This window comes from Saccopteryx leptura, chromosome 6 (assembly GCF_036850995.1).
Source record: "Saccopteryx leptura isolate mSacLep1 chromosome 6, mSacLep1_pri_phased_curated, whole genome shotgun sequence".
Classification (NCBI taxonomy): domain Eukaryota; kingdom Metazoa; phylum Chordata; class Mammalia; order Chiroptera; family Emballonuridae; genus Saccopteryx; species Saccopteryx leptura.
In genome coordinates, this window is record NC_089508.1 from 96,457,942 (window position 1) to 96,470,974 (window position 13,033).

A 13,033-nucleotide genomic window follows, 5' to 3' on the forward strand; every position below is an offset into this window, starting at 1 on the left:
GCAGTCTCATAATAAGGCCATAATTTTGATACAATTACTGAGTTTGAAATCTATTCTATAAATATAGCAGAATTAACATTATTTTTTAAAGAGTACTAATTACATAATTATAAGTTTTCAGTTCCTTTAGGGGGAATCTTCACCTATTTATAAAATGTTCATTTCCTGAGATACAGAAATTCTGTTAAGCTCGGAAGAAAACAAGTTAAAGGCAGACTTCACCCTCAACAACCATACAGAGGAAACAGACATGTGCAAAGGCAATTATATTACATGTGCTGGCTGCTAGAATAGGAATAAGCAAATGCCACAGAACCTTATGGGTCATCTAACAAGTTATAAGGGATGAAGAAGGCATAGGAAATATTTTAGTTAAGGAGAAGCCTAAAGAGAGACCCGAGGGACAAGGTTGAGTTATACAGACGACTGTAGCCCATGGCTGGAGGAGGGACGTGAGTGATGGAAAGAATGCTGAAGGTAGACAAAGGGCCTAAGAAAGCATAACATATTCTGGGAATAGCAAAAAGTTTAGTATCAACTGATCAATACATGTTGTTTGCAAGGAAAGAAATGAAGATGATGACATAAGCAGGATCCAGATCACAAACCTAGACAGGAAACTTAGATTTTATCATAAGAACAGTGGAAGGTTTTAGTAATACTCATTTTTCAAATACTAGCATAGCTGGTATATGCTAAGCATTCTTTCACACATTTTAATGGTTTTTCCTCACAACAACCCTGTGAGGTAGGTGTAATGATTCCCAATTAACAAACAGATAAGGAAAAACCCAAGTTGTTAAACAATTTATACTGGAATAAATAGCTACAAAGTGGCAGTCAGGATTCCAGATCAGAAAATACATTAGAAAGATATCTCTCTCACACACACACACACACACACACACACACACACACACACACTTACTTTACCCACAACACATTGAATTTCCAGAGTTAAAGAAAAAAATTTAAATAATGCTAATTAATTCAATATTAGAGGTAAAAATGATTACTGGCATCAAAAGTTATGCAAACTCATACACTTAAATTTTTTAAGTAATTCAATTTATATTGAGAATTGCAGAATTCATAAAATTAGGCAGAAACTAATTGATAAATAAAATAAAATTAGCAAAGATGAAAGTATCTAATTATATGACATTTTATCTCCATGCAACTGCCTGAGGTTATCTGGTGTGGAGGGTGGGGACTTTTTACATTTATTTCTAAAATATATAAAGTCAAACTGCACAGATGGTTTTATGAATATAAATTTCATTTTGAATGATAGCAAATAATGTCTAACGCCTAAGATTAAATGAAGTTACTCAAATATAAACCATTTAGTACAAAATATCTGTCCAACTAATGTTAAATTGCAATATCACCTGCCCATTATTGACAATTAAATATTTGGAAGTTTTCATATCCCTATCATATCACAAGTATTTGTTCAGACAGACTTGGCAAGATAATTTTTAAAAATCTTTTTAGAATAAATATAAATATATGTTCCTAATTTAAAAGATAGCTATGTATTTTGTAAAACTGAGAATATTTGAGAATTTAAAAATACGTATTTAAAAACATACATTCTTTAAAATTAAAGTACATAAAATCTACAGTCAAAGTACACTTCATTTTATCATGTAATTTTCTCAACAATTTCACTATTTTTTCAGCTGGTCCTAATATTTCTTTTTAAAGCCTCTAATTAAAACCTAAAAGTTGTCAGAACATTATTATAGAAGTCAAAGTACATATCATTAAGTATTTAAAATTCATATTACCATCTATGCATTTGCTTATTTCCCACTTCAAATAGAATATTTTAATGGAAAAATTAAAAAATAAAAACTTTATTAAATTTAATTAATCTTGATATAGTGTTTATTTCTGAAATCCAAAATTATACATGAATATAAGTTAAATAATAAGCCCAATTAAAATTCTAGCCCTTCAGAATAAGATGAAGAACCCTTTTTGGGGGCCTCCCAGTGCTTACCGCAGGCTGTGTTCTTACACTGACTGTACAGAAAGAGGAGGCAGAGTAAACCCACCCATCTACACCTCAGCCCTGGCTCTTTGCTTTGTATTGTGAATGCGGGGACATGGGGTTCAAAAAAAAAAAAAAGAACCCTTTTTTGGAAAACAATCAAATGGAGATATTAGAGTTCTATAATATACTTTATGAAATCAGGATACTTTGTAAATAAAATAAATATTACAAATATACAATTCAACTAAAAAAACTAAATTTTTCCTTTATTTTTTATTACAAAAATAGTGTTTACTAAATTCAAATAATATACAAGTATATTCAATTAAAAAAAAAAGATTCCATCTAATTCTAGTTTCCTTTTCTGAATAATATACACTGGGAGTATATTAAAGTATAAAAATCATGTTTAAAAATGGAACCCGGCCGTGGCTGTTTGGCTCATAGGTAGAATGTCGGCCCAGTGTGTGGAAGTCCCGGGTTCGAACCTGGCCAGGGCACTGAGGAGAAGCGCCCATCTGCTTCTCCACCCCTCCCCCTCTCCTTCCTCTCTGTCTCTCTCTTCCCCTCCCACAGCCAAGGCTCAATTGGAGCAAAGTTGGCCCCAGGAGCTGAGGACGGCTCCATGGCCCCTACCTCAGGCACTAGAATGACTCCCGTGGAAACAGAGTAAAGCCCTATCGCCCCCTGGTGGGCATGCAAGAGTCTGTCTGACTACTTCCCCACTTCTAAGTTCAGAAAAATGCAAAAAACAAATGCCAAAGAAAGGAACCTAAAACATCATGAAATTCACATCACCCACAGGTCCAATACATAACAATTAAATGTCTTCAATAATTGAAAAAAGATATACTCAAATATGCACCATAGGTATAGTTGGTACCATTTCAGAAAAATATTAATATATAAAACATATAATCTATTCTTTCCAATATGATTATTTCAGTTAATAAAGATGAAAGGAATTAAGCAATACTTACAATTATACTGTTTGCAGAAAATGCAAAGGAACCAATTATATAATTTTATCATATACTGATAAAATACCCTCTTGCTAGAGATATATAAGTACATTATACAATGTGTAAACTATATTCTTTAAAATACTAATGTTTACTTCTTTAGGGTTTTGATTACTGAATGAAGATTAAGTTTATGCAAGGGGGAAACTCATTAATATTCTCTGGCAAAATTTAACTACATTCTACTCTGAGTGTAATGTCTACTGTTTCTAATTTACCTGATGCTTCCATGATGGATAAGATATTGAGAATTAATTGGATTGTATTGATTCTCAAAAAAAAAATCAAAATAGTGGAGATAACTCCACTACAAAAGTAGAGAGTTGAAAATCTTTGTAGGAAATCAGACATCTCCTTTTGACTCTAAACTACCTTCACTCTTCATTTGTTTAGTATAAATAATATTCTAACTAGAACAAGATCATTTACACCAGAATATCTTGGTTACATAATGTAAAGTACAATTCCAAATACACAGAATTCTATCCAAGGTGAACAGAAAACACTTAAAGAGATGGTCTCTAGAAAATCATTTCTTCCACCCACCTCATTTTATAAGTAAACTGTGGCCCAGAAAGGCTTTTATCTGCTTTCATTGAGAATCTATAGGTATAGAGATATACACAAATATAATTTAACTTATGACACATAATTTAGATTAGCTAAAACAAATTATATTGTATTTCATATGACTAAGACTATGAACAATAAGATCCTAATTTCTTGTCATAGAAATGTCTATAGACGCACAAAAAAATAATTTAAAAAACTGATAACTAACACATCATATTATAGACTAAAACAAAAAAACCCCAATATATATAACAATCCCATATCAGTGTTTAACAAGAGACACAGAAGTTTCTAATGTTATTTTTCTATCCTATAATGCATGAACATGCCATATTATAACTAAAGATAGCACTCTTGTAAAATGCTTTTACAAAAGAAAAAAGAACATCATTAAATAATTGAATGGGAGAGACTAAAACACAGTAAGTCAAAGTTCATGTATATACTGTTTCTTCTCTCCCAAGCTTTGTTTCAATGTTAAAAAAAAATTCAAATCTAATGTTTCTAAAACAAAGAATGAAAAATAGGCTTATCATTATCTGGCTTCGTTGTAAAAATCTCACCAAAAGAGTGAAAGTATTAACACTAAGGCAAGCAATGCTAATTAGGATGTTTCTGTTGATTTATAAGTTGATTTGCTACTGAAGAACACAGCTCTAAAATCTTATATAATATTGGTGTGGTTATTTGAAAATATTTAAGGACAAATTGATCTTCTAAGTTTCATTAAAAGTGAAGTATTTATAAAAAAAAACACTTTAGTTTCATTTGCTTTTAGAATAAAATAATTTCTAAGGAGTGCATACACTTGTTTTTTACTCAGTTCAGTTCTAATCACATAAAATTTAGAGCCAGGGAGAGGAGCACTAAGTTTAACTGACCTCAATACATTTTCAAATGATGCTTCCCAGTTATTTGTTATTCTCTCTTACTGCGTTTTCCAGTCTAGAGTGGATACACAAGAAACTTACAGTCTATGTAGTACTCCTAGTCAGTTTCACTCTGCAGATGGCACAGTGGAGAAATACCTTCTGTACAGGACCATGTACAATTTCTTCTGCAGCTGTCAGCACCTAGGGGAAAGTGCGCTGTTAAACAGTTGCTGCGTTCCACCTCAGAAGTGGCTGCAATTCGGTGGTGGGTGAAGTGATTCCTGTACATATATACAGGGATGAAAAGTACTATAGAAAATGAAAATATTTGACAACAAAAGTGGCTGTCTGAAAACTGTGCCACAGCAAAACAAAATACATCAAACTGTGCCACAGCAAAACAAAATACATCATTCAGTCACAAGAGCCCTACACAGATGGGCTACCATTCATTTAAAGGTTGAATGTTAAGAATGATTGAAGGAAAAAAATAGAAATACAGTTATTCAATTCACAACACAACTATAAATCAATGTTAAAACACCTGTGTTGAAAAATAAACCCAAACATTGTATACTGATTTATAACATTTCTATAATTTACCTAAAACCTGGTAAGTGTACACAGTAAGATTCTCCACTCTGTTCACCTAATTTAATGCTTTTGTTTTTAATGACAATTCAAGGAGGAAAAATCAAAATAGGTGAGATAACATAAATGAAGCATACGTAACATTAAGTATCTAAAAAAAAAAGTTAAGAAAAGCCATTTTAAAATTCTAAGTCATTTTATATGGGAAAAACACAATTTAATGAAATAATTAGTCCTCAAAACTAGCAATAGTTATATTATGATACTTTTTATATAAAGAAGCTTTAATAGTGACCCTATTATAAAACAACTTCTCTTTTCCAAAGTTACACTGAGGTAGACTCTAGACTCAGTCTACATCTCTTAACCCACACAAACAATGAGGTTAGCAAGTGTATGGTTACTTTAGTTCATTAATACAGAAAAGTATTACCTTTTACTACAACAACATCATCTCCACTTATCTTTGAGGGAATCAGAAGATAAAATTCAAAAATTCTCTGAGAAATACCACTGAATCACTAGGCTATCTTTCTAATCTTCTATTTCAGGTCATTGCTACTAATGTTTATGTTGAAGAGGTTAACTGTTTATTTGAAAATATCACATTTAGGTTCCTGACATAGAAGACTGTGGGTGCTCTACAAAAAGTCCAACAAATGTGACCACTAAAAAGTCGCCTGTTATGTCCAACTTTTCTGAATCACACTTGCCCTAACAGACTTTATTTATTTTGGCATATACTCAGTGAAATTAGAGATAGTTAACAATCTCAGCTTTCTTAAATACTTTCTGGAATAAAGCATATATAAGTAAATATGTGTTTTAAATGACAAGAAATGATAGAAGAAAAATAAACTTCATAGTACCCTACTCTTTATTAAAAAAAAGACATAGATCAGGGATTCCAAATATGGGGTCCATGTATAGAATTTAGGAAACCTAGAAATTCTGAAAAGATGCATATAAAAATGAAGACATATTATACAAGTTCACATACATTCTTACAGAGAAAACAGGCCATAATCTTTTGTCAGGTTCTCAAAAGGCTCTGTGACTTCCCTAAAAAAGTTCTAAGGGGCTACTGGTAAATGCTATGAAGACACCTAATTGAATAAGTAGAAGTAATTTATTAAATAGCTAACTCTGAGCAGCTGTTTCTTTTTAAAGTAAAATGAATAATAGACACAAAAATGTTCCAACAACTAAATGAAATAGCACACATATAGCATATAGTACAATAACTGATATATTGTTATCAGTAATAATAATACCAGTAATTGTTCAAAAGAACTACCGCAAACAATGACAAGTTTCTTATAGGGTCCCATCTTTGTTTACTGCTATATAAATTTATATTTCTTTTATTTTAGCTGTGTCTTCTACGTTTATTTAGCTCTGTCCTTTCAAAGAGACCAATATCATAAGCTATATATTTCTGTATTATTTTACATACACAAATGCTAACTAAATACAAGTTTTAGAACACTGCCTTATACTCCTGGGTTCTACATTTCCCCAAAGAGCCCACTGGTCCATTCTATGACACTGCACTTACTTGGAACAGGTTCAGGTTAGTAAAGCATTTGGCTTCAATTATTTATATAAAATAATTTCATTTCCTTTACCATTCTCTTACTTCATTCACATAACACATACAAACAAAAAATCTAAATTTGAAGAACCTATCAGGGATCACATTTTCTGAAAATGTTACACAAGTTACACTTTTCCTTTCACAAATCATTTTCCTTACTTGTCACGCCATTTTCTGAAGGTAAAAGACATGAAACATTGTTACATCACATTCATTTAAAAGGAATCCCTAAATTAAAGCAGCCTTACCTTTAAAATGAGTTCACAATATTATAAACAGTATTACAAAACAGTATTCATGGTGCTCTTTAAGGTTGTACCAACCTTTAAATATTGATTAAAAATGGCAAATGAAATCTTACAAAATATTAAGGATACTCAGTGAAGAAATAGACGATTTGCTAATATATATGAAATAATAGTATATAATACAACAAATAGTTGATTCTCAATCATTTCAAATGTAAAGAACTTTTTCTAGAGTTTTCTCATTACCTGAAGTGCACTATACCAGTGGTCCCCAACCTTTCTTGGGCCACAGACGGGCTTAATGTCAGAAAATATTTTTACAGACCGGCCTTTAGGGTGGGACGGATAAATGTATCACATGACCGAGACAAGCGTCAAGAGTGAGTCTTAGACGGATGTAACAGAGGGAAATATGGTCATTTTTTAAAAATAAAACATCGTTCAGACTTAAATATAAATAAAACGGAAATAATGTAAGTTATTTATTCTTTCTCTGCAGACCAGTACCAAATGGCCCACGGACCAGTACCGGTCCGCGGCCCGGGAGTTGGGGACCACTGCACTATACGTATTCACACACTAATAAAATACACAGCAGTAGGAACAAAGGGAACAGGCTTTAGGTGAAGAAGCCGAAGTAGAGGGAAGCATAGCAAGTATACGGAGAACTGAAGTAAAAAGGATCTGAGTAGAAAAGAGAATACATGCTGGGTTCAATGAGGAAGACAACAGGCACAGGTCCAATACACCAGGAAGATGGAAGATGAACTAGAGCTGTAGTTTTACTGGGATGATAACAATGGGAATATACAGTTATAAATAATAAGATCTATTACAAAATAAAAGAAACATTCACTATATAAAACACTAAAAGAATAAAAATTATAGGGTAAGTCAAACTTATTGCTAAAGTTTGAGTGTAGAAACTAGCATTCATTCATCCATTTATTTACTCAACAAAAATGCAATTTTCTCCAATGGGTCAGGTCCCATTTAGGTACTGAGTAAAAAGCTCTGAACAAACAAGCCGATGACTTGCCCTCTAGAAGATTACATGCTAATGGAAGAGACAGATTCTAATAACATATTAAATATATAATGTATGGAAATAATTCACATCTAATTAAAAAATAAAGCAAGTTATGGGAACAGAGTGACAAACATACTATTTTAACAGTCAGAAAAAAACCAAGGAAGTAGCATTATTTGAATAGAACAATTTCCAAATAATGTGGACTGAGTCCATAAACTATCTGGGGTAAGAATATTGTAGACAGATGGACTAGTAAAAGCAAAGCTCAAAGATGGAAACAAGTGATCAAAACTTTAACCTGGGTGGAATTACACAGGGTCTTGCCAGCCATAAATAAAACTTTAGTGTTTTGTTTTTTAAGTATCAGAGAAACCAATTGCAGAATTTTGACTGGAGGAGCAATATAAATTATCTAATCTTTTAAAAAGACCACACCAGCCATTGTGGTGGAATTGACAGCAAAAATTAAAGTTCTAGCAAGACTATGGTAAAATTTACATAATAGAATATCAGATGGGACTTCTTTAATCACCCAGGGATTGGTAATTAGAACCCAAGACTAAGAACAAAGAATCATCAATCAAGTACTTCTCATTCAGCAGACAGCCTAAACAAGTGAGAACCAACTACTACTTCATCACTTAAACATGTTAACCTTTCTCAGCTTCTCTTAACCCAGACTGCCCAACCCCAACCCATCATGAATGAGTCAATCATCAGAATTTGCTGCACTGATTTAATGTTGGTGGACAGAACCATTGCCAAGAATTCAAATCAAGCAAGAATGGGTCTATAGTATCAACAAGAAGGGAAGACTGGTATCTCATCTCTAAGCTGGATTTCAGCTTGTGCTTAGACCTGCATATTATACTATGCCCTCTCCCCCTTCCCATTCCCATCTGACAAAAAGGAAAAAAGACTTGGAGTTAGAAAAGGGGATAGAGAGAACTAAAGTCACTATCTATAAGAGCAAAGAGTATCTTGACTGTGAAAGTAGCTGGACATGAGCCTCCATAAAATGGGAACCCCAACAGCCAGACACTATGGGTATGGTATACTAGTAAGGTAAAAATGAAGGAAGAGCAGAAAAAGTCATCCAGAACTGGAAAGTGAGACCCTCTAAACATATCTCACCCCCAAAAATGTTTTTCACAGGTGCTGTGTCAAGATGTTGTATTTGTCTTTCTCTCCCCAGAGAAAGCTTGGGGTCTATCAGTGTTAGGCAGAGAAGCAGAACAAAAAAAGAGAATAAAGGTACCACTTAAGAAAGGCTTTCCCTTTTTCTTCTCTCTCTTCCAGGCATCAACACCCAGAACAGAAACTGGAATACAAATGAAAGAGCTGATCATTATTCTTGTCTCACTGGAGTTAGCAGTTAATGACAAGATTCAACCCTTTCCACACTCCATGGTCCCAGAAAAGCCTAAGAGTACAAGTAGCAGTGGAAAAGCTTTAAATTGGGCTCTGAGGTTAAAATGCAAACTAGTCAATTTCAACTGACTTGACTAGATTAAAGTCAGATTGAACACATTTTCTGCAGTGTCCAGAAAATTTTCTGGACATTTTCTCTATATGAGTAATGAAACAAAAGAAGAGATTTGATCCATCATAAGCACAAGTCATTCTGGAGAAAAATAAACCCATCTCATGGTTCTATTCCCACTTTACTCTCCATCTCAATTCATACTTGTATTATTAAGTGGTTAGCACCAAAGAGTTAGTAAGTGCTTTTGACATTTCCTCTCTAAAACATTCTACAAATATCTAGCTGAATGCCTGTATTATCCTGTTCTTATTTCTTATTTTTAAGAACTAGCAATTACATAACTAATGAGTATTTTATAAGGAATTCCTTAAATTTTATCCTTGCATAAAAGTTATAGAAATACTCTGAATATGTATAAATAGGTTTTATTATAAATAATAACAAATATAGTTTATACATTCCTAGAGAACACTAAGCTTCACAGAGGCTAAAAAATATCCTTTAATAAGACACCAAACTTAGAAGTTTGCAGGACAAAAGGCTTCAAGGAAGAAAAAATAAATTAAATAAATAAAGCAAATTTAAAAATTACTGTTTGAAAGAAACACTTTCAATATTCATATTTGAATAATCTAAAAGTCAACTTTAGAGGAATCTCTGCCCTGATTCATAGCTTAATAACTTGGGACTTTTCCCTAAACTGAATCATGCTCCTTTCAGTCATTCAGTCTTCAAATTAATATTTAATGGGATCTCTCTAAAAAATTTGGTATAGCTTTTGAATAAATTACGGTATCAATATTTTACATGACTAAATTTTACATTATCGAATATCTATTTAAATGTCATATTCTAGACAATATAGCAGCCTATTTCATTGATATCTAGAATCTTTATGTATCAATTCCCATTCATTTTATAATCATTCATCATCCTAAATTATGCCATGTATATTGAACATATATTTTATCAGTCAGTCCTGAGAGATATAACATGATAAAGTAATGGAAGTCAAAATTACAAAACTAGATTTTATTTTTATGGCTTTTTTCTAGTTCAATTTTTCATATGATAGAAGACTATCAGTAATAAATAATAAAGTACAAGAGAAATCACACAAATTCAAATAATCCAAACTTACATGTTAATTCACTGTTAGTTAATAATGTCAGCCAAACTATCAACAAAATATTGAAGGACAAACACAAAGTTGGAGGACTGATGCCATCTGACTTCAAGGCTCACTATAAAGCTAGAGTAATCAAGAACTGTGATACTGCCCTGGCCGGTTGGCTCAGTGGTAGAATGTCGGCCTGGCGTGCAGAAGTCCCGGGTTCGATTCCCAGCCAGGGCACACAGGAGAGGCGCTCATCTGCTTCTCCACCCCTCCCCCTCTCCTTCCTCCCTGTGTCTCTCTTCCCCTCCCACAGCTAAGGCTCCACTGGAGCAAAGATGGCCCGGGCGCTGGGAATGGCTCCTTGGCCTCTGCCCCAGGCGCTGGGAATGGCTCCTTGGCCTCTGCCCCAGGCGCTAGAGTGGCTTTGGTCCTGGCAGAGCGACTCCCCCGGAGGGGCAGAGCGTCGCCCCCTGGTGGGCATGCCGGGTGGATCCCGGTCGGGCGCATGCGGGAGTCTGTCTGACTGTCTCTCCCTGTTTCTAGCTTTGGAAAAATACAAAATAAAAACCGAAAAAAAAAACAAAACTGTGATACTCTTGAAAGAACAAATTAATTGATCAGTGGAAGAAAATAGAGAGCCCAGAAATAAACCCACACAAATATAATCAACTGATCTTTGACAAAGGATAAACAAAATTCAATGAAAAATAACTTTACAGCAAATGGTACTGGCACTACTGAACATCCACATGCAAAAGAAATAAAATGACTCTAGATGCAGACAATAAATCTCCTGTAAGAATTAGCTCAAAAGGACCAAAGACAAAGCTACAAAACTTCTACAATATAACTTTGGAGGCAATCTAAATTACTTTGGAATTGACAATGACTTTAGATACAACTCTAAAAGCATAATACATGTAAGAAAAAGAAATCAATCAACTGAACTTTATTAAAATTAAAAACTTCTGCTCTACAAAAAAAATGCTGTTAACAGAATGAAAAAACAATTCACGGCCCTGGCCGGTTGGCTCAGTGGTAGAGCGTCGGCCTGGCGTGTGGAAGTCCCGGGTTCGATTCCCGGCCAGGGCACACAGGAGAAGCGCCCATTTGCTTCTCCACTCCTCCCCCTCTCCTTCCTCTCTGTCTCTCTCTTCCCCTCCCGCAGCCAAGGCTCCATTGGAGCAAAGATGGCCCGGGCGCTGGGGATGGCTCCTTGGCCTCTGCCCCAGGCGCTAGAGTGGCTCTGGTCACGGCAGAGCGACGCCCTGGAGGGGCAGAGCATCACCCCCTGGTGGGCAGAGCGTCGCCCCCTGGTGGGCGTGCCGGGTGGATCCTGGTCGGGCGCATGCGGGAGTCTGTCTGACTGTCTCTCCAGGTTTCTAGCTTCAGAAAAATACAAAAAAAACCAAAAAACAACAAAAAAAAACCAATTCACAATGGGAAAAAAATACTTGCAAAACATATCTGGTCAAGGATTAGTAACCTAAATACAAAAGAAAAAATTGGACCTGGCCTGTTGTCTCAGTAGTCGAGTGTCATCCTGGCATGTGGAAGTCCTGGGCTCGATTTCTGGTCAGGGCACACAGGAGAAGCGACCATATGCTCTACACCCTTCCCCCCTCCCTTCTTTTACTCTCTCTCTTCCTCTCCCACAGCCGTGGCTCAGTTAAAGCAAGTTGGCCCCAGGTGCTGAGGATGGCTCCATGGCTTCACCTCAGGTGCTACAATAGCTCAGAACCTGAGAAAGGGAGCAACGGCCCCAGATGGGCAGAGCATCTCCTGGTAGGGGGCTTGCCAGGTGGGTCCCAGTTGGGGCTCTCTCCTTCCCTTCTCACTTAAGGAAAATAAAAAAGAAAAAGAAAGAAAAAAGTTCAACAATTGGAAACCAAACAATCCAATTTAAAAAAATGGGTGAAAGATCTGAACACACATCTCACCAAAAGTACAACTGATAGAATCTAAGCATATGAAAAGATGTTAAACATCACATGTGTATTAGTTTTTTAGGGCTGCCAACACAAAGTACCAATAACTGGATGGCATAAACAACAGATATTGTCTCAGTTTTGGAGGCTAAATATATGAAATCAAAGCGTTGGCAGGTTTATTCCTTCTGAGGACTACAAAGAAAGGATCAGATTCCAAGCCTCAGTTCTTGGCTTACAGATAACAGTCTTCATGTCCCCAATGCATTCATTCTCCCTGTATGCATTTATCCATGTCCAAATTTCCCTTTTTTATACCAGTCACATTGGATTAGGACCTGTAATGATCCTACCATAACTTGATTAACTCTGTAACATTCCTATCTCCATATAAAGTCACATTCTTTTTTTTGTATTTTTCTGAAGTTGGAAACGGGGAGGCAGACAGACTCCCGCATACGCCCGACCGGGATCCACCCGGCATGCCCACCGGGGGGCGATGCTCTGCCCATCTGGAGCATTGCTCTGTTACAACCAGAGCCATTCTAGCACCTGAGGCAGAGG

At 35.2% G+C, this 13,033-nt stretch overlaps 1 protein-coding gene and 1 non-coding gene across 6 annotated transcripts in view; one reads left to right on the forward strand and one right to left on the reverse strand.

Moving 5' to 3' along the window:
* The window catches only part of NOVA1 (NOVA alternative splicing regulator 1), a 163,396-nt gene that overhangs the window by 108,225 nt on the left and 42,138 nt on the right, over positions 1-13,033 (reverse strand). The window contains exon 2 of one of the 5 annotated variants that reach the window (XM_066342511.1): positions 4,569-4,670. The exons of the other annotated variants lie outside the window; for them this stretch is intronic. The gene's annotated coding sequence lies outside the window, so the exon portion shown is untranslated. The remainder of the gene's footprint in view (positions 1-4,568; positions 4,671-13,033) is intronic. 5 annotated transcript variants of the gene reach the window in all.
* LOC136377954 (small nucleolar RNA SNORA51) lies at positions 1,992-2,118 on the forward strand. Its single transcript, XR_010746553.1, has one exon. It is a non-coding gene; the product is annotated as a small nucleolar RNA SNORA51 (small nucleolar RNA).